Raw genomic sequence first — 23,337 nt, 5'->3', positions numbered from 1 at the left:
TTTACTATGCTTAAAACTCACTAAGAATGTTATAGTATCAAGGTGAGGAAACCCACGGATTAGAAAGAAGAATTTACATGGCTCTTTGTCTAAAACTGGCTTCTCTTTAGCGAGGTAGGGAGGAAAGATATAAACTATTACTAAAGTATTACTATGCCCTCCTGAGAGCTGTGGTCCTGCCACCTGGCATTTGTACAGATCAGGTGATGTGGGCACCCTGACTTCCTACATGGGAACAGCTTTGGGGATCAGCCAGAGCTCTGTCTGCTTGAACTCCATCCAAATGACTCCCAGAAGAGTAGAAATAGGGAGAATGGGTTGAGGGACTGGTACTGAGAGGCTGCATCCAGAAGGTGAAGATCTCACAATATGATGCTACGGTGGGTACAGAGGATAGCAGTACAGGCTACATAATTTACTGAATCTTTTTTCCCCCTTTTTTCTGCCCTCATATTTAAAGCCGGCAAACAGCTTTTTTTTTTTTTTAACATCTTTATTGGAGTATAATTGCTTTACAATGTTGTGTTAGTTTCTGCTTTATAACAAAGTGAATCAGCTATACATATACATGTATCCCCATATCTCCTCCCTCTTATGTCTCCCTCCCACCCTCCCTATCCCATCCCTCTAGGTGGTCACAAAGCACCAAGCTGATCTCCCTGTGCTATGTGGCTGCTTCCCACTAGCTATCTATTTTACATTTGATAGTATATATAAGTCCATGTTACTCTCTCACTTCGTTCCAGCTTACCCTTCCCCCTCCCCATGTCCTCAAGTCCATTCTCTATGTCTGTGTCTTTATTGTGTCCTGCCCCTAGGTTCTTCATAAACTTTTTTTTTTTTTAGATTCCATATATATGTGTTAGCATATGGTATTTGTTTTTCTCTTTCTGACTTACTTCACTCTGTATGACAGACTCTAGGTCCATCCACCTCACTACAAATAACTCAATTTCGTTTCTTTTTATGGCTGAGTAATATTCCACTGTATATATGTGCTACATCTTCTTTATCCATTCAGCAGAATGCCTAAATAGACATTTCTTCAAAGAAGATATACAGATTGTCAACACACACAGAAAGGATGCGCAACATCACTAATCATTAGAGAAATGCAAATCAAAACTACAATGAGGTATCACCTCACACTGGTTAGAATGGGCATCATCAAAAAATCTACAAACAATAAATGCTGGAGAGGGTGTGGAGAAAAGGGAACCCTCTTGCACTGTTGGTGGGAATGTCAACTAATACAGCCACTATGGAGAACAGTATGGAGGTTCCTTAAAAAACTAAAAATAGAACTACCATATGACCCAGCAATCCCACTACTGGGCATATACCCTGAGAAAACCATAATTCAAAAAGAGTCATGTACCACAATGTTCATTGCAGCTCTTTTTACAATAGCCAGGACATGGAAGCAAACAGCTTTTTAAAATTCCTGTCTCAAAGATTCTTGAAACCATTTCCTGCACTCCCTGAAGAAATTCTGCTGAATGACTGGGAGGGGAGGAAAGAAGATGACGGTGACTATGAGAAAACCAAAGAGGGAAGGAGAGATTCCTGGGATTGGACACTGGATGGAAAGAAGTGCTTGGGTGCCTTGGGAGTGTGTGTGTTGGTGGGAGGTGGCTTGCTCTTCTTCTACTGGCCTGTATTATTGAGATTTTTATAAGCATTGCTTTCTTTTTCAAAAAAAAAACATATTCACAATGCAAAGATGATAACCTCTTTTAGTTCTGTTTTTCAAAATGAGGATGATTAGAAGAGGACCAGTTGGAGCCACATAATTTAGGTGCCTCAAGCTGTCTCCCTCCTAATTACTGCAAGATTTCATTTCAGCACCATTCTATGGTAACTTTAAATATACCCACACATGCTAAAGCATTTCTTGAAGTGCAATCTTCTATGTAAAATAATGCTATAGATGCCACAATAAAAGAAACCAGACGTGTTAAAATACAAGGTGAAAATTAATAAGAAAGGATTCTCAGAGTAACTTTTTAACATATTCAATATGGTGTAAATTTATCAAACTTCTGGTTTCTCTCTGCAAATATAACTGGAAAGCTCTAATTTGGCAGATATCACCTTAAACAATTTTTTAAATTGTCAATTCTTTGAGACATTTCCATAACTGAAGATATTAATTATATATATGATGGGTGAGGAAATCACTCATGAAGAAAAACAACCTGAAATCCACTATAAAACAATGCTGTAAATTGGCTGAACTATTCCTTGCTAAGCTACTTTCAGAATTAACATTGAAGAGGGGTAAATTGTTATGATAATACTCCTTTTGCAAAACAGTAAGTAACCATAGAAAACACAAAGCTTTCTAAATCTGCCTAATTATATCTTCACTTATACGCATTGTAATGAAGAACTCAAAGTAATTGCTAACTCTGGAATAGTGGTGTATATAAACCAATATATTTTTGTTTACAAAACACACAACTATCCCTATGAGAGCATTCAGGAGGTGAAGTTATAGGACTCAACAATGCAGGAATTTCCCAGCATTTATGGCTTACACACATAATTGTCTTCACCACTGGTTCTTTACGTTTAGTAGTGAATGGCTAAATTTGGAAAGGCTGTGTCTTGTTAGTGAAAAATAACACTACACTGTAGTGTAAAGACTTCTTTCATATTCAGCAAATTTCTGAAACCCAGAGTGTAAACATGGGTGTAAAACAATTCCACGACAGCCAAAAATTGCATCTTTTAAGTAGTTCAAAAAAACAAACTTTCAGAGACATGGCAGATATCTTTGTTTGGCAGCTTAGACCTACAGTACTTTCATCAATATCAGGAGGTTTTACTTTGAATTATGTCCTGGCAAGTTATCAAGATACGTGAGAGTATGACTATAAATAATGAGACAGATTTTCTATACCACAAATGGGAATGTTGACATTCTACCCATTATCTTGCATGGCAATTAATAATATTTTCACCGGATAATTTGGGGTGGTAAGCAAGGACGTGGAGCAAAGGGCAGACGGCATCTGGCGGACAGGAGGATGGTATACCTGCAGCCCTTGCTGTTCCCGTAGGCAACTTACTCACTCTGAGCTTCAGTAGTACAATTATACTAATTACCATAAATCTGACATCAAGATTGAATAATATTATGTCTAGAAAGCACAGAGTCCAGTATCCCACACATGAGTCCTTGATAACATTGACATTACTGTGATCATTGCTAAGAGGCTGATGACCATTGTGGCACATGGCTGTGCTCTGCACAACTCCCTCAGATCCCTTTTTTTTTTTTTTTTTTGCGGTACGTGGGACTCTCACTGTTGTGTCCTCTCCCGCTGTGGAGCAAAGGCTCCGGACGCGCAGGCTCAGCGGCCATGGCTCACGGGCCCAGCCGCTCCATGGCATGCGGGATCCTCCCGGACTGGCGCACGAACCCGTGTCCCCTGCATCGGCAGGCGGACTCTCAACCACTGCGCCACCAGGGAAGCCTCCTTAGATCCTTTCTGATTTACCTGGATACAATGCTTTCACTTCCAAAACCCACACCTGCAACACTTCATAGAGGGCTACCCTTGGACTGCCAGAGCCTACTTTTCTTGCCTGGACAGACAGTGGTAAGTACCTGGAGATTTATGGCCTCCAGGTGGAGGCTGTGGCCACTGACTAACCTTGTGTGGCTATAAATACCCCAGTTCCCAAGACCGGGGCCAGGGTGATCAGAGGTGCAGCCCATATGCTTCCAGAGCTTTTCGACAGGATTGAAGCAAAGTTAACCTCCCTGGAACTTTGCTTAATACTGGCCCATCACTTGACCTCCTCTTCCCAGTCCCTCTGTCTGTCCCTCTTCCGTTTTTCTCTGGGGGCATCTCTTAGTAAACCATTTTCCACAAACCCTCATCTGAGGGTCTGTTTCTGGGGAACCCCAACCTAAGGTTGTGATGAAGGAGGAGAGAGAGGAGGAGAGGAGAAATGTAGAAGTGATGGTTAATTTTATGTGTCGACTGGGCCAAAAGTGCCCAGGTACTTGGTTAAATTATGTCTGTGTGTGTCTGTGAGGGTGTTTCTGGATGAGGTTAACATTTGAATCAGTAGATTGAGTAAAGCAGATTGCTCTCCCCAATGTGGGTGGGCCTTATCCAATCTGTTGAGGTCTGAAAAGAATAAAGCACTGAGCAAGAAAGAATTCACTGTCTCTACTTGCTGGTCTTCAAGCTAGGACATTAGTCTTTTCCTGCCTTTAGACTTGGACTGGAACTTATACCACTGGCTCTCCTAGTTCTTAGGCCTTCAGACTGCAGACTCTGGGACTTCTCAGCCTCCATAATGGTATGAGCCAATTCTTTATAATAAATCACATATACTTATGTATATATACACACAAACATATATATCTCAGTATTGATCTCCCTCTTTCCCTCTCTCTCCCTCTCTCTCTCTCTTTCTACACACACACACACACACATATATATCTGCTATTGGTTCTGCTTCTCTAGAGAACCCTGACTAGTACAGAAGAGGATTCATAAGTAAAGAAGTTCCTAAGTCTTCACTTCCCTTAAAATAGAATAAGAATGGGGACTAGGAGGTAACAAGATTGAACAGAGAGAGTATTTCTGTGGTAGCTGATAGAGCCAGGACTAGCCCTCCTCTCTCTCTTCCAAAGGAATACATGGGGGCACAAAAAGTATGGAATAGATGACACATTCCTTCCCCATTGGAATTCTAATGTGTATAGTTAATGTCTAGTTTGCAGCATTTCTTTGTACTAGTCTAGAATCCTGCTCCTGTGAGCTATTTACAGTCAAGGACCATGTGGTCAGGGACCACCTGTGAATCTCCAAAGCTGACTGAATATGTGATGCATAAATTAGTGGCTGAGTAAATCAACAGAATGAACTTCACAGAACATCTCCTCAATGCCATACTGTTTTTTTGGATATAACTTTCTTTATGTCTCTCAACACCAATATAAATTAATTTTGAAATTATTAGCTTAACTTTATTAACAGACCAATGGCATATATTACAAAAACAATCATTTCAATGTTAATGATTATTGTGATCAATGTAAAACACTTGGCAAGCACATATGTCAAAAGAAAATAAAATTACAGATTACCCCGTGAGTCCATAATCTAAAAATATTTACAAATAAAATTTGGGTTAATTTCTCTCCAGATTAAAAAAACTTTCCCCATACTTTTATTATTCTGTGGTATAATCACAACAATGAACATGTAGAACTACTTTTACCGTTTAAAAATATAAAGCAAATTTTAAAAATAAGTATTTTTCACATAAATTTATAGATTCAAATTCTGTGTTATAATACTGCACAGCCTTAATATGTTATGTAGGAACATGTTATGAATATGCTATACTTGCTATAGATTTCATCTGCAAATGAATATTCAAGAAATTCTGAAGTTTTACTATTCTAGATTTATTTTCATATGATGACTGCATCTGTATGTGCATTTTAAATAAATATGTGATTACTTTTAGAAATTTCAACATTTATTCATCCATTTAAATTATAATAGTTAATTTTTTTAACATCTTTATTGGAGTATAATTGCTTTACAATGGTGTGTTAGTTTCTGCTGTATAACAAAATGAATCAGCTATACATATAAATATATCCCCATATGTCCTCCCTCTTGTGTCTCCCTACCACCCTCCCTATCTCACCCCTCTAGGTGGTCACAAAGCACCAAGCTGATCTCCATGTGCTATGTGGCTGCTTCCCATTAGCTATCTATCTATTTTACATTTGGTAGTGTATATATGTCCACGCCACTCACTCACTTTGCCCCAGCTTACCCTTCACACTCCCTGGGTCCTCAAGTCCATTCTCTACATCTGTGTCTTTATTCCTGTCCTGCCCCTAGGTTCTTCAGAACCATTTTTTTTTAGATTCCATATATATGTGGTAGCATACGGTATTTGTTTTTCTCTTTCTGACTTACTTCACTCTGTATGACAGACTCTAGGTCCATCTACCTCACTACAAATAACTCAATTTCATTTCTTTTTATGGCTGAGTAACATTCCATCGTATATATGTGTCACATCCTTGGACACTTAGGTTGCTTCCATGTACTGGCTATTGTAAAAAGAGCTGCAATGAACATTGTGGTACATGACTCTTTTTGAATTATGGTTTTCTCAGGGTATATGCCCAGTAGTGGGATAGCTGGGTCGTATGGTAGTTCTATTTTTAGTTTTTTGAGGAACCTCCATACTGTTCTCCATAGTGGCTGTATCAATTTACATTCCCACCAACAGTGCATGAGGGTTCCCTTTTATCCACACCCTCTCCAGCATTTATTGTTTGTAGATTTTTTGATGATGACTATTCTGACAGGTGTGAGGTGATACCTCATTGTAGTTTTGATTTGCATTTCTCTAATGATTACTGATGTTGAGCATTCTTTCATGTGTTTGTTGGCAATCTGTGTATCTTCTTTGGAGAAATGTCTATTTAGGTCTTCTGCCCATTAATGGATTGGGTTGTTTGTTTTTTTGATATTGAGCTGCATGAGCTGCTTGTAAATTTTGCAGATTAATCCTTTGTCAGTTGATTCATTTGCAAATATTTTCACCCATTCTGAGGGTTGTCTTTTCATCTTGTTTGTAGTTTCCTTTGCTGTGCAAAAGCTTTTAAGTTTCATTAGGTCCCATTTGTTTATTTTTGTTTTGATTTCCATTTTTCTAGGAGGTGGGCCAAAAAGGATCTTGCTGTGACTTATGTCATAGAGTGTTCTGCCTATGTTTTCCTCTAAGAGTTTTAGAGTGTCTGGCCTTACATTTAGGTCTTTAATCCATTTTGAGTTTATTTTTGTGTATGGTGTTAGGAAGTGTTCTAATTTCATTCTTTTATATGTATCTGACCAGTTTTCACAGCACCACTTTTTGAAGAGACTGTCTTTTCTCGATTGTATATTCTTGCCTCGTTTACCAAAAACAAGGCGACCATAGGTGCGTGGGTTTATCTCTGAGCTTTCTATCCTGTTCCATTGATCTATATCTCTGTTTTTGTGCCAGTACCATACTGTTTTGATTACTGTAGCTTTGTAGTATAGTCTGAAGTCTGGGAGCCTGATTCTTCAGGCTTCGTTTTTCTTTCTCAAGATTGCTTTGGCTATTCACAGTCTTTTGTGTTTCCATACAAATTGTGAAATTTTTTGTTCTAGTTCTGTGAAAAATGCCAGTGGTAGTTAGTTTGATAGGGATTGCACTGAATCTGTAGATTGCTTTGGGTAGTATAGTCATTTTCACAATGTTGATTCCTCCAATCCAAGAACATGATATACCTCTCCATCTGTTTGTATCATCTTTAATTTCCTTCATCAGTGTCTTATAGTTTCCTGCATACAGGTCTTTTGTCTCCTTAGGTAGGTTTATTACTAGGTATTTTATTCTTTCCATTGCAATAGTAAATGGGAGTGTTTCCTTAACTTCTCTTTCAGATTTTACATCATTAGTGTATAGAAATGCAAGAGATTTCTATGCATTAATTTTGTATCCTGTAACTATACCAAATTCATTGATGAGCTCTAGTAGTTTTCTGGTGGTATCTTTAGGATTCTCTATGTATAGTATCATGTCATCTCTAAACAGTGACAGTTTTACTTCTGCTTTTCCAATTTGTATTTTTTTTATTTCTTTTCCTTGTCTGATTGCCATGGCTAGGACTGCCAAAACTATGTTGAATAACAGTGGTGAGAATGGACAACCTTGTCTTCTTCCTGATCTTAGAGGAAATGGTTCCAGTTTTTCACCATTGAGAACAACGTTGGCTGTGGGTTTGTTGTATGTGGCCTTTATTACGTTGAGGTAACTTCCCTCTATGCCTACTTTCTGGAGGCTTTTTATCATAAATGGGTGTTGAATTTGGTCAAAAGCTTTTTCTGCATCTATTGAGATGATCATGTTTCTTCTCCTTCAATTTGTGAATATGGTTTGTCACATTGATTGATTTGTGTAAATTGAAGAACCCTTGCATTCCTGGGATAAATCCCACTTGATCATGGTTTATGATCTTTATAATGTGCTGTTAGATTCTGTTTGCTAGTATTGTGTTGAGGATTTTTGCATCTATGTTCATCAGTGATATTGGCCTGTAGTTTTCTTTTTTTGTGACATCTTTGTCTGGTTTTGGTATCAATGTGATGGTGGCCTCATAGAATGAGTTTGGGAGTGTTCCTCCCTCTGCTATATTCTGGAAGAGTTTGAGAAGGATAGGTGTTAACTCTTCTCTAACTGTTTGATAGAATTCGCCTGTGAAGCCATCTGGTCCTGGGTTTTTGTTTATTGGAAGAATTTTAATCACAGTTTCAATGTCAGTGCTTGTGATTGGTCTATTCATATTTTCTATTTCTTCCTCGTTTAGTCTTGGCAGGTTGTGCATTTCTAAGAATTTGTCCATTTCTTCCAGGTTGACCATTTTATTGGCATATAGTTGCTTGTAGTAATCTCTCATGATCCTTTGTATTTCTGTAGTGTCAGCTGTTACTTCTCCTTTTTCATTTCTAATTCTATTGATTTGAGTCTTCTCCCTTTTTTTCTTGATGAGTGTGGCTAATGGTTTGTCAATTTCCTTTATCTTCACAAAGAACCACCTTTTAGTTTTATTGATCTTTGCTATTATTTCCTTCATTTCTTTTTCATTTATTTCTGACCTGATTGTTATGATTTCTTTCCTTCGGCTAACTTTGGGGTTTTTTTGTTCTTCTCTCTCTAATCGCTTTAGGTGTAACGTTAGGTTGTTTATTTGAGATGTTTCTTGTTTTGAGGTAGGACTGTATTGCTATAAACTTCCCTCTTAGAACTGCTTTTGCTGCATCCCATAGGTTTTGGGTCATCGTCTTTTCATTGTCGTTTGTTTCTAGGTATTTTTTGATTTCCTCTTTGATTTCTTCAATGATCTCTTGGTTATTTAGTAGTGTATTGTTTAGCCTCCATGTGTTTGAATTTTTTACAGATATTTTCCTGTAATTGATATCTAGTCTCATAGCGTTGTGCTCAGAAAAGATACTTGATATGATTTCTATTTTCTTAAATTTGCCAAGGCTTGATTTGTGACCCAAGATATGATGTATCCTGGAGAATGTTCCATGAGCACTTAAGAAGAAAGTGTATTCTGTTGTTTTTGGATGGAATGTCCTATAAATATCAATTAAGTCCATCGTGTTTAATGTATCATTTAAAACTTGTGTTTCCTTATTTATTTTCATTTTGGATGATCTGTCCATTGGTGAAAGAGGGGTGTCAAAGTCCCTCACTATGAGTGTGTTACTGTTGATTTCCCCTTTTATGTTAGCATTTGCCTTCTGTATTGAGGTGCTCCTATGTTGGGTACATAAATATTTACAATTGTTGTATCTTCCTCTTGGATTGATCCCTTGATCATTATGTAGTGTCCTTCTTTGTCTCTTGTAATAGTTTTTATTTTAAAGTCTATTTTGTCTGATATGAGAATTGCTATTCCAGCTTTCTTTTGCTTTCCATTTGCATGGAATATCTTTTTCCATCCCCTCACTTTCAGTCTATATGTGTCCCTAGGTCTGAAGTGGGTCTCTTATAGACAGCATATATACGGGTCTTGTTTTTGTATCCACTCAGCCACTCTATGTCTTTTGGTTGGAGCATTTAATCCATTTACATTAAGGTAGTTATCGATATGTGTGTTCCTATTACCATTTTCTTAATTGTTTTGGGTTTTTTATTGTGGGTCTTTTCCTTCTCTTATGTTTCCTGCCTAGAGAAGTTCCTTTAGCATTTGTTGTAAAGCTGGTTTTGTGGTGCTGAATTCTCTTAGCTTTTGCTTAACTGTAAAGGTTTTAATTTCTCCATCGAATCTGAATGAGATCCTTGCTGGGTAGAGTAATCTTGGTTGTAATTTTTTCCCTTTCATCACTTTAAATATGTCCTGCCACTCCCTTCTGGCTTGCAGAGTTTCTGCTGAAAGATCAGCTGTTAACCTTATGGGGATTCCCTTGTGTGTTACTTTTCCCTTGCTGTTTTTAATATTTTTTCTTTGGATTTAGTTTTTCATAGTTTGATTAATATGTGTCTTGGCATGTTTCTCCTTGGATTTATCCTGTATGGGACTCTCTGTGCTTCCTGGACTTACTATTTCCTTTCCCATATTAGGGAAGTTTTCAACTATAATCTCTTCAAATATTTTCTCAGTCCCTTCTTTTTCTCTTCTTCTTCTGGGACCCCTATAATTCGAATGTTGGTGCATTTAATGTCCCAGATGTCTCTGAGACTGTCCTCAATTCTTTTCATTCTTTTTTCTTTATTCTGCTCTGTGGTAGTTATTTCCACTATTTTATCTTCCAGTTCACTTATCTGTTCTTCTGCCTCAGTTATTCTGCTATTGATTCCTTCTAGAGAATTTTTAATTTCATTTATTGTGTTGTTCATCATTGTTTGTTTGCTCTTTAGTTCTTCTAGGTCCTTGTTAAACGTTTCTTGTGTTTCCTCCATTCTGTTTCCAAGATTTTGGATCATCTTGACTATCATTACTCTGAATTCTTTTTCAGGTAGACTGCCTATTTCCTCTTCATTTGTTTGTCTGGTGGGTTTTTATCTTGCTTCTTCATCTGCTGTGTGTTTCTCTGTCTTCTCATTTTGCTTATCTTACTGTGTTTGGGATCTCCTTTTCGCAGGCTGCAGGTTCGTAGTTCCTGTTGTTTTTGACATCTGCCCCCAGTGGCTAAGGTTGGTTCAGTGGGTTATGTAGGCTTCCTGGTGGAGGGTACTGGTGCCTCTGTTCTGGTGGATGAGGCTGGATCTTGCGTTTCTGGTGGACAATGTCATATCTTTAGCATTATATTTTATAACATGTTTCTTTAACTAATGAGCAGCAACACAGCATGAGGAGAAGAAGAGGGGCCAAGAGTCTGGAGACCTGAATCTTAACCATTGTGTTGTCACTACATACATATCTGAGTTGGGACAAGTTGCCATCTTTCTGGGCTTCAATATCCTCACCAACATATTAAAATGTCTGAATATCTAATATTCCATCAGTTTTAACACTGCAGTTTGCTACCAGAAAAATCAGGTTGAGAAGAATAGAAAACACAATTTTTCTATTTGAACACTGTAAAATTCAGAGTGATGCTGAATTCAGACCAATCCTAGGACCTGCAGCATATAGATTTTACAGCCCTCTTTAAGATTATATACAAATTATAAATTCAAAACTAAGTACAAAAACTAGGTGTATTATTTTAAATGAGAAAAAAGTGACAACAAAGTTCAAAAGTTAACAAATAGTGCACATATGAAAAATCCAAAAATAATATATTTTATTAATTAACTACTGGACACAACTCTATACTCCTGAAGTTTTTGGCTGCATACTCTTTGTTCCTCCATACGATAATAATTTTGCAATGTCCAGAGAGAATAAAAGATAATTTAGTCTTGCTTTTGCATGATTGAAAAATCATTTTTATTGATATCTTAGAAAAATTTTTATTGATTTTGAAATCAAAGCTTTTATATTTCATTATGATACGCTAAGGGGGGGTTGACATTTTGAAGCTTCTGACAGTCTCCTGTCTTTCACTTTTTTTTTTTTTTGGCTTCCACCAACATACATCATTGTAGTTATATCTGAACGTTGATCTGATTAACAATTATAAAAAATATACAAAATTACACTGAAATTAAGTCACACGATACGTCAAACCAAAATCCATTTTTAAATTGATGCTCCACAGTATTGAGCCGTATAATCAAATTCCTCTTCTATCACACTCATCCATTTCCTGATAGGTTTCTGCCAACTTCCTTTCCTGTAAACTGAGTGGATTTTATAGGGTGATTTTTTTTCTTTTCATTATGAAAACTTTCAAATACCTAATGAGAGTACAATAATCATGCATGTGCCCACCTCCTGAATTTGACAGTTGTTAACATTTTGCCATATTTACTTCATTTGTGTATTATGTTTGTCCTTTCACAGTACTGGTCACAATTTTGCATCATATTAAATCTGACTCTGCCAGACTTCCTTAGGCAAAGATGAATGAGATTCTCTAAGGTATGAGATGACACGTTTAGATGCATAAAACATGCAACTTCTCACCCAGAAGTATTCACAGTGTAACACAACAACAGGTTTTCTGATAAATTCTATTTTGTGCAATTCCAATATATAGTGCATATATTGCATATTTAACTCTTATTCCTGACAAGAGAGAACTTGCATTTTGATGATATTCAAATCCTCAGCTTCCTGATTTACACATATTCTGATGGGATGCCTTTTCCCAGATTAATTGTGACTCCATTCATTGTGTCCCATATTTGTCCTCCTTTCCTCATATACTTACTGTAGTTCATGTTACTTCTACCTATGAATAGTAACAGTATTCCTAGAATTCATTCATATCTCTGGAGAGCTGGCAGTGACTTCACTTTGCACAGCAGTGATTGCAAGCAAGATTAATTATCCAGGTTTTAAAGTGGGATCCCCAAAATGTTCACAGCCATTCCAATCCTACCTGATATGAAAGAGAGAGAGAGAGAGAGAGAAAGAATGTGTGTGTGCGTTTAGGGAGAAGGGGAAGAGATTGTAAGAGAAGAGAAGCCAGATTGAAAATAAATAATGGGCTTAAGCAATTACAGCTAAAATAGTTTTCCTTGGCAAATTTAATATAAATGGTTTTAAAAGGAGCCTGTACAAGTGAGAAAACCCGAAGTTGTAGCTGCATGCGCTTCATGGTATATCTGTCTCTGTTCCTATCTGTTCTTTCATGTATCTCTGGTGGAAACCTAGTCCAAGGCTCCCAGGGCTTGGGACTCTGGAACTCAGAGTCATTCTATGATTGGTTTATAATTATGGAGGAATATGTCCTTAATTTCTGAATATACAAGCTGAAATATTTAAGCATGAAATGTCCTGACATCTACAATTCACTTTAAAATGACTCAGCAAAAGTATAGATAGATATATATGCAATCATGAGGCAATATGGCAAAATGTTAGCAGTTGCTGAATCCAGATGGTATGTATATGGATGTCCACTGCACCATTTTTTTTCTATTTTTCTGTGCGTTTAAAAATTTTCATAATAAAAGTCTAAAAATAAGGCACCATATGAGACTCACTTACTCAATGGAAGAGAAAACTGAGGCCCAGAGGAACCAAAGGACTTGCCCAAGGTCACAACACAAGCTGTTCCTCATTCTCTGTGGCTGCTTCTCCTGATGAGAGGAACCAGGATTCTCACTTAGGGGATTTTCCTGCAGTAAAGGTCAGTTTGCATTTGACTTCTCATTTTGCAGTACCTCCTTTTCAACACAACAGATACGCACAGGGATTGTGATGACAAAATGCTAGAGTATGATGTTCCCACCGGCCATTTGTGAGTAAGGGCTAGGCAGTAGAAGTGGTCAGGTCATGACTGACAAGCCCGGGAGCCGATGCAGAGCACTTCACTCCATCTGCCTAGCTGATCTCCTACAGGGGGTGTCTTGGTTTCGTGCTAATTCTGGTGTCTCATTTGTAAATGTTTAGCATTTTTCTTTGATAGGCACATGACATGTTATTCTCCCAGAGAAAGCAGATCACTTGCGGAAATCCAAAGGAGGCCTCCTCCTACAGGAAGAGGTTTTGCAACCATATGAAAATGTACAAAGGACAAAGGAAAGGAAAGACGGGTTTATCCAGCCTCAGCGGCAATCTCTACAGCACTCTGTGATTCCCTTTTAAAGAAACCTCCTTGCACACTGGTCAGTTCACAAATATGTAATGAGTATGTTTTCTGGGTCCATATCTATCCTCGTGCAAGGCTGTCACAAGGTGGATAGTGACTGAAGGAAAGATGCCAAGAGCAAAAGGTACAGGCAAAGAACACAAGAATTCATCTCTGAAGGAGCAGCTCTCCAGAGCTGGGGACAGAGTAGGAGACTTCCAGTGCAGCAACAAGCTTCAGAGCCCCAGAGGATGCACAGATACCATCTGATTGGGATGAGAAGCCTGTCAGATACTTAGAAATGGTCACTTTTGCTGTTCTCAACTTTTTATATTCTCAACTTTTTGTATAAACTCCCTGCCCGCAGGACTGCTCTAGAGAGGCTGGTTCTGTGCCTGCTTGCTCACCAGGTCAAATAACCAACCTTCTAGACAAGTCAGAAAAGATATCTCCTTTAATGAGGGAATGAGCAAAGAAGATGCTGCAGATTCTATACCATCCTGAGAGAAAAGGGACTCTATTCATCCTCCTTTAAAAATACTTAATTTGCATGTGTTTTACAAGTATGATTGCAATATTTCTTCTATTGTTATAGTTCAATTGTAAATTTTCCTATATTAAATTACGGTTATGTTTCCTAACCTGCAGTATGGCAAGTACTTTGTATGATAATATTTTTAGAGAACAGACAGTTATCTAGAGACTATGGTTCCCTGAACACGAGGAACACATTTGATTCTGAGGAGTCTGAAATAACACAATTAACATTTCCCTCTTGGAGCTATTATTTGAAGTTAGATTTACAGAAGGCCTTAGGTGGTTTGTTTCATTGCTGTTTTCAGCAAATCATCTTCTAAAAGAGAGTATATTATGAGTGTTGTTATTGTTTTTAAAAGAAGATAGAACCCTCCTTGCCTTTTGATTATAAAGTGATGTATTTTTCCTCCATATTAAAAGCTAAAATAATTGACTCCAGATATATAAAATACGAGCAGAAGCTTCTCTTTCAGGGCATTCCCCTCATATATCATTAATCTCCTAACCATGAAATTATGCAAATTTGCAGCAAGGCCATTCTCTTTTCACTCTAATACCTAACGTATGCTTCTCAATGACTCCCAAAGATAATTCTTTGACAAGATCTATCAAAATGATTAACTTCTAGTTAGACTGTTATGAAAAAAAAAGACATAAATTACCAATACTAGGAATACGAGAAGGAGCATCTCTGTAGATTCTAGGTTATTAAAAGGATTATGTGGATAATGAAAATTTTAAGTCAATAAAATTGAGGATCTAAATGAATCAGATAAATCCCTTTACCACAAAACAATTAAAAATCACTGAAGAAGAAATGCTAACCTAATTAGCTATATGTATGTGTATATATATATATATATATATATATATATATATATATAAAATGAAATGAACTCGTAGTTTAAAAATCTCACCACAAAGAAAACTTTAGCATTAGATGACTTCACTGTTGAATTCCAACAAAAAATTTTAAAGAGACTACGCCAATTCCACACAAATTCTTCCGGAAAATTGAAACTCATTCTATGAAGTTAACATCCCCCTGACATCCCAAGTGAAAACAACATTACAAGAAAACTACAGGTAACTTTCTTTTATAAATGTAGACACAAAAACTTCAAAAATAATAGCAAATCTAATCCAACAATATATAAAGGAGATAAACTATATCATGACCAAGTGAAGCATTATCTCAAAAATGCAAGACTGGTTCAAAAATCAATCAACAAGGAACTTACCTGGTGGCGCAGTGGTTAAGAATCTGCCTCCCAGTGCAGGGGACATGGGTTTGAGCCCTGGTCCGGGAAGATCTCACATGCCGTGGAGCAACTAAGCCCGGGCACCAAAACTACTAAGCCTGCACTCTAGAGCCCACGAGCCACAACTACTGAGCCCACATGCCACAACTACTGAAGCTCTAGGCATGCGCCTAGAGCTCGTGCTCCACAACAAGAGAAGCCATCACAAGGAGAAGCCCACTCGCCGCAAAGAAGAGTAGCCCCTGTTCGCCACAAGTAGAGAAAGCCTGCACACAGCAACAAAGACCCAATGCACCCAAAATTAAATAAATAAATGAAATAAAGTTTTAAAACATCAATTAACAAAATTCACCATATCTATACACGAAAGATGAAAATCATATAATCATCTCAATAGATGTAGAAAATGTCTTTCAAAAATTCAACATTTGTTCATGATATAAACTCCCCACAAATAGGAATGGAAAGAAACATCATCAATGTGATAAAAATATCTAGAAAAAAATGTATAACCAACATTATACTTAGTGAGAGAATGAGCGTTTTCCCCCTAAGACACAGAACAAAAGCAAAGATATACACTTTCACAACTTTTATTCAAAATTGTACTGGAAGTCTTAGCCAGTGCAATAAGAAAAGTAAGAAAAGGCACCCATAATTGAAAGGAAGAAAGAAAAGTCTCTTTTTTCAGATGACATGATTGTCTACATAAAAAATCCTAAGAATCTATTAAAAAGCTACTATAATGGCTAAGTTGAGTTAGCAAAGTTGCAGGATATAGGCAAAATAGCCAAAAATCAATCACAAGTTTATATACTAGCAATAATTAGAAATTGAAATAAAAATACAATTTACAATAGATCCAAAAACACAAAATACTTTTTTATATAAATCTTACAAATATACATAAGATCTGTCCATTGAAAACTACAAAACACTGATGGAAGAAATCAAAGAAGACATAAATAAATGGAAAGAGTTACCATTTTAATGGATTAGAAAGCTCAATATTAAGACATCAATTCCCTCAAAACTCATCTATACATATTTACACACATATGCAAATTAAACAACATAGTACAAAATAACAAGGAGATCAAAGAATAAATGATAAGGACAATTAGAAAATACTTAGAGATGAATGTAAATGAACACATAGCATACAAAAACTCATGAGGTTTAACTTAAGAGGTGCTCAGAGGGAAATCTGTAGTGCAAACACCAACATCAAAAAAGAAGAAAGATCTCAAATCAACAATGTAATTTTCCATGTTAAGATAGGGGGAAAAGAAGAACTTTGAATCAAGAGCAGAAGAAAGGAAATGATAAGAATTAGAGTGGAAATTAATGAAGTAGAAAATGTAAAAACAATAGAGAAAATCAATAAACCCCAAACTTAGCTCTCTGAAAAGATCAATAAAATTGAGAAAATTCTAGCTAGACAGATTAGAAAAAAAAAGAAAGAAAACTCAAATTATTAAAATTGAGAACTAAAAAAGGAACATTACTACTGATTTTACAGAAATAAAGTTTTATAAGGGAATACTAAAGGCAACTATATGACAACAAATTAAATAATTTACATGAAATGGGAAAAACTTCTTAAAAGATAAAAATTATAAAAAGTGACTCAAGAAGAAATAGAAAATCTGAATAGATTTATAATAAGAGATTGAATCAGTAATTTTAAAACTATATACAAAGAAAACTCCAGGCCCAAATACCTTCACCAATGAATTCTACTAAACATTTAAAGAACTTCACCAGTTCTTCACAAACTTCCCAAAAAAACAGAAAAGAGAACACTTCATAACTCATTTAATGTGGTCAGCATTATCTTGATAACAAAACCAGACAAAGACGTCACAAGAAATGAAAATTACAGACCAATATCTCTTATGAATATAGACAAAAAAACTCTCAACAAAATACTGGCAAATAAAAATAAAGCAATACATATAATGAAATTTATCTAGGAGATGAAAGGCTGTTTCTATATCCAAAAATGAATTAATGTAATATTCTATATGAATAGAATAAAGGACAAAAACCCACACTTATCTCAATAGATGCAAAATTGCACTTGACAAAATTCAACACCCTTTCATGATAAAAACACTAAACAACATAAGAATAGGAGGAAATTTCCTCAACTTCAGAAAGAGCAGCTACAAAGAAAAAAACACCCACAGCTAATATCATATTTAATAGCAAAAGACTGAATTCTTACCCTGAACATCAGGAACAAGACAAGGATGGCTGACGTCACAACTTCTATTCAATATTATGCTTGAGGTGCTTGCCAGGGCAACTAGGCAAGAAAAAGAAAAGTCATCCAAATTGGAAAGAAAGAAGTGAAACTATCTCTACTTGCAGATAATATAATCTTGTAGATAGAGAATCCTAATGAACACACACACACACAGAGACAACTATTAGAGCTAATAAACAGGCTCAATAAAATTGCAGAATACAAGACCTATATACAAAAATTAATTGCATTTCTACATACTGTCAGTGAACATCCTGAACATTCCTGAAGCTAAGAAAACAATTCAATCACACACACATCAATTACACACATCAAAGAGAATAAAATATTTTAAAATAAATTTAACAAAAGGAGTGAAAATTATACTCTGAAAAGTACAAAACATGGTTGAAGGAAATTAAAGAAGACTTAAATAAATGAAAAGATATTCTATTATCATGGATCAGAAGACAATATTTTTAAGACGGCAATACTCCCCCAAACAGTCTACATATTCAATGCAATCCTTATAAAAATACCAACTTACTTTTTTGCAGAAATTGACAAGTTAATTCTAAAATCCCTATGGTCTAAAACTGAAGGGACCAGAATAGTCAAAACAACTGTGAAAAAGTTCAAAATTGGAGGATGCATACTTCCCAATATTAAAACATACTACAAAGCTAAAGTAATCAAGACTGTGTGGTACTAGCATAAGGACTGACTTACTGATAAATGGAATAAAATTGAGAGTCGAGAAATAAACCTTTATACTTATGATCATCTGATTTTCAGCAAGTGTTTCAAAGCAATTTAATGGAGAAAAAATACTCTTTTCAATAAATGGTGCTGGGACAACTGTATATCCCCTCAAAAAATGAAGTTTGATCCGAACATCATACCATATACACATATTTACTCAAAATGTATCAAAAACCTAAATGTAAGATCTGAAACTATGAAACTTATAATAACACAGGTGTGCATGTTTGTGACCTTGGGTTATGCAACTCTTTCTTAGATATGAAACAAAAAGGACAAGCAACAACAATAACAGAAAGATAAATTGGACATCATCAAATTTTTTTTAAATTTGCATTTTAAAAAACAACATGAATAAAATGAAAAGACAACCCAAAGAATGGGAGAAAATTATTTCAAATCATTTATGTAATAAGGGGCTTGTATCTGGAATATATAAAGAACTATTATAACTAAACAACCAAAAGAAAAATAGACCAATTAAAAAATGGGTTAAAGGATCTGAACAGACATTTCTCCAAAGAAAATATTCAAAAGGTCAATAAACACATGAAAAGGTGTTCAACATCATTAGCCATCAAGTAAATGCAAATCAAAACCACAATGAGATATAATTTCACAACCACTAGAATAGCTATAACCAAAAAATGGAAAAAAACAAGTGTTGATGAAGATGTGGAAAAACTGGAACCCTCAAACACTGACAGGACTGTAAAATGAAGCACTTGCTTTGGAAAAGAATTTGGTGGTTCCTCAAAAGGTTAAACATAGAGTTATCAAATGACCCAGCAATGACACTCTTAGGTATATACCCAAGAGAAATAAAAATATACGTCCACAAAAAACTCATACATGATGTTCACAGCAGTGTTATTCGAATAACAACTAAAAAGTGAAAGCAACCCAATGTCTACCAACTGATGAATGAATAAAGTGTTGTGTATCCTTAAAGCCAAATCTTTTAGCAATAAAAAAAAGAAGTACTGATACATTCTACAACACAGATGAACCTTGAAAATATGCTAAGCCAAAGAAACCGATAATAAAGGACCATCTATTACATTATTCCATTTATATGAAATGTCCAGAATAGGAAAATTTATAGACGAGAGATAAGTGGTTACACAGAGTTGGGGATTGGGAGGTTGAGAGTGCTGACTAAAGGGTGTCAAGTTTCTTTGTGGGGTGTTGAAAAGTTCTAAAATGTATTATGGTGATGGTAGTTTAACTCTGAACATACAGAATTGACACTTCAAGTGGGCAAATGGTATGATACGTACAATATATCTCAATAAAACTATTTTAAAAACTGACCTATAGATTCAGAGCAATTCCAATCAACATCCCAGCCAAAATATAGAATATATGGAGATGTCTAGTATTTTCAAGATTAAAATATTCTCATTTTCAACTTTACAGTTTTTTTACTTTATTTTTGTAAACCAAAATATATATGACTTTAATGAGGAAAAATAAAATTTTTATATATAATCACTAAACTTTATTTTATTATTATATCATTATCTGTTTACTATTTTCATCTGATCATACCATACAACAGAATTTCTTTTTTATTTTTAGCAATAGAATTTCAAAAATGGAGACAGCTTAGCTTAATAACCTTTGCCCTCTATACAGGAGGAATCTGAGGTTCAGAGAAAACAAGCAAGTTGGCAAAGATTTTGCAAATAGTGCCAGAATTGGGACTGAAATTCAAGTCACCAGATTCTTCAAGAGTTTCAAATTATATTTTAAAAATTAATACTAGGGGGCTTCCCTGGTGGCGCAGTGGTTGAGAGCCTGCCTGCTGATGCAGGGGACATGGGTTCATGCCCCGGTCCGGGAAGCTCCCACATGCCGCGGAGTGGCTGGGCCTGTGAGCCATGGCCGCTGAGCCTGCACGTCCGGAGCCTTTGCTCCACAGCGGGAGAGGACACAACAGTGAGAGGCCCACGTACCGCAAAAAGAAAAAAAAAAAAAAAATTAATACTAGGTATCCTTAAAGAAGAAAAGGAAATGGTTAGGATGGGAAAATTTACAATATCTTTATTATTAAACTTACATGTTATTTAAGCAGATGATTTATGGCCACGTTTATATGAACAATAAACATAAATTGAATGCAGTAATATATAAGGGATAAGAAAACTAATTAAGGAAATATAAGATATAGTTTATGTTATCTAAATTAGTGAACATTTTCCTGAACAACATTTCATTTTCCTTTTTCAGTTTTAATACAGTGGTTTAAAATACCTAAGATTCATTATAGAACTTTGTGTCCAATTTTGAATTTTGCATAATCATTAGTATAGCTACCTTCAACTCAAGCACACTAATGTCCTTCTAGAAAGGGTCCTTGGAAACTCAATAATAAAGCAATGTACATAAGGTAGATAGCTAGTGGGAAGCAGCCGCATGGCACAGGGATATCGGCTGGGTGCTTTGTGACCGCCTGGAGGGGTGGGATAGGGAGGGTGGGAGGGAGGGAGACACAAGAGGGAAGAGATATGGGAACATATGTATATGTATAACTGATTCACTTTGCTATAAAGCAGAAACTAACACACCATTGTAAAGCAATTATACCCCAATAAAGATGTTAAAGAGGAAAAATAGTAATAATAAAGCAATGTAATTGAGTTTATTTCTTAATGATTCATGTAATTAAAGTTTAACATAACTGGACATGAATTGTTTTTAGACTTTCATTTCTGTATTGTGGAATACACATGGTGGGAAACTTGTAGTCATAAAACATCTCTCTCTCAAGAATGTAAATGCCTTTGACATTGCTGGATGATTCTGTCACTGAGGGAACGGGCACCATCTGTCCCTGCTTAGTTGTGTTGAGAATGTTGACCTGACAGCACACGGCGAAACTAGGGAAGCCTGAAAGAATACCTCCATTCCTTTTTAACTTAGCAGTAAGTTATCTGAAGTGTTGCAAAGCCATATGAGTTTGTGTCTGGGAAATGAAGACAGTAGAATTATTGTCAGACTGCAAAAGATTAATTATGGGACTTCAGAAAGAGAAAGACACAGAAGTTATCTGGGTTCAGAACGAATCATCTTTTCCAGCTGTCACACAGGGGTAAAGGGGAGAGACAGAGATTCTCTATTTGCTGAGGATCTAATTGAGACTGCTGAGTTAGAGAGCCAGGTGAGGGAAAACATATTAGTGGGAAAAGAGGCTACGCTGATGAGGGTATTGTATGATTAGATTAGAACAATATTGTACTTAATTCACAGTAAACTTGGGAGGATAGGTTTGTAATCATAATTCACCTTTCATTTTAGTCTATTATAGTCAAAAACCAGAAAAGCAGCAGACACAAATGTCAGGCAATTGCAAAGGTTTTATTTCCTCCGACCCACATATCTAATTTTATAAGTAGTCTATTATCTCTACTTGCATTGCAAAGGTGTAGCTAATTAACTCATCATATTCTCCCTGAAACATTCTCTTCCCCCTCCTTCTGTGCTCTCAGTTTCCATTAATGGAACTAGCATCACTTCAGTTCTGAAGCTTGGAATCATTTTAGCCCCCTCTTCCCCCACCATTAGTTACTTGGTAATTGATTCCACTTCCAGAATGTATCTCTAATTTGTTTCCTTCTCTTTGTTTTCAACAATGCAATCACAGTTCAAGCCCTCCCTCTTACCATGTGTTTATTCTCTAAATATTCACTAGCTGGATTCCCTATCCCCAATCTTCCCTCTGCAGCCAGATTTATGATTCATTTTCCTAGAGAACAATTCTAGTCCTATTTCTATGATGTAAAATCTTTACTTACCCCAAACTACCTATTGAATAAAGCCCAAATGCAAGTAGGCCATCCTGATTTCCCATTCAATGAATATATTTACTCTATCCACCTGCATGTTCCCTGCCCTGAGTTTCTTTGCCTCTGTACCTTATTTATGAGGTTTCCTCTGTCTGGAATGCCCACTTACTTTCTATTTATCCTTTAAGACCTAGATAAAATTTCTCGTCTACACAGAATTTTCTTGGGTCACACGGCTATGGATAAATTTTTGCCACCTGAATGTTCACAGAATGGGGCTGAAAAGCATCCACCTAAGAACACTGTGAGGACTAGATATTGGAACTGTAGAATCATTGGACAACATACGTATCTTTGCGGTTTGGACCACCATGTCAGAAGAAAATGATAAATGGCCAGCATAACTCCCAACCCTAAGATACTTTCCAAGGAAAACTCTGGAAAATAAACATTGGTGAGTCTTCTCCCCGTACCTGAAAGTCTAGTTGAATCCATAATAAAAAGAAGCACTATTGAACATTTAAGCACAAACACACACAAAAAAATATGAAAAGTGGGAACATATTTTTAAGGAAAAAAAATGCTTGAATAATTCACTGGATTTCTCTGAAAGGATAGATAAGCCTAAAGGCAATGTGGGACACAATGGATATGATTGTTAGACTTCCATGGTAAAGGGATGCCTGTTTCCTCTCACTCCATCCCCCATATGGTATAACAATTACACAGTGTTTTCACAATTCTCTCAGTAAGCCACGCTCTTTCCTATCTCCATGCCTGTTCATCCTCTTTTTGGTTCTTTGGGATATATTACATGTTACCTCTGTTTTGAAACTTTCCCCCAAAACAGAGAAATAAATTCACTTTTGCTTTCAATTTCCTGGCATTTTGGTCCTATCTCAATTATGATATCCCTCATAGCGGTGCACTAATTACTTTTTTACAACATACCTCTACTTATGGATGAGTCCCTGGATTATAGGTCCTGAGATATTATTCACTCTTTAAATCACTAGAATCTA

The 23,337-nt window shown here is 36.2% G+C and overlaps 1 protein-coding gene across 7 annotated transcripts in view; it reads right to left on the bottom strand.

Annotated features, from left to right (window-relative positions):
* Window positions 1-23,337, bottom strand: part of ITGA4 (integrin subunit alpha 4) — a 463,364-nt gene that overhangs the window by 257,362 nt on the left and 182,665 nt on the right. For 6 of the 7 annotated variants that reach the window (XM_079924117.1, XM_079924112.1, XM_079924113.1 and 3 more), the window contains one exon: window positions 17,745-17,825. The exons of the other annotated variant lie outside the window; for it this stretch is intronic. The gene's annotated coding sequence lies outside the window, so the exon portion shown is untranslated. The remainder of the gene's footprint in view (window positions 1-17,744; window positions 17,826-23,337) is intronic. 7 annotated transcript variants of the gene reach the window in all.

The sequence above is a fragment of the Stenella coeruleoalba genome, assembly GCF_951394435.1.
Source record: "Stenella coeruleoalba genome assembly, chromosome: 6".
Taxonomy (NCBI): Eukaryota; Metazoa; Chordata; class Mammalia; order Artiodactyla; family Delphinidae; genus Stenella; species Stenella coeruleoalba.
The sequence above is the reverse complement of the archived record's forward strand: the minus strand, read 5'-3'. Positions and strand labels throughout refer to the sequence as shown.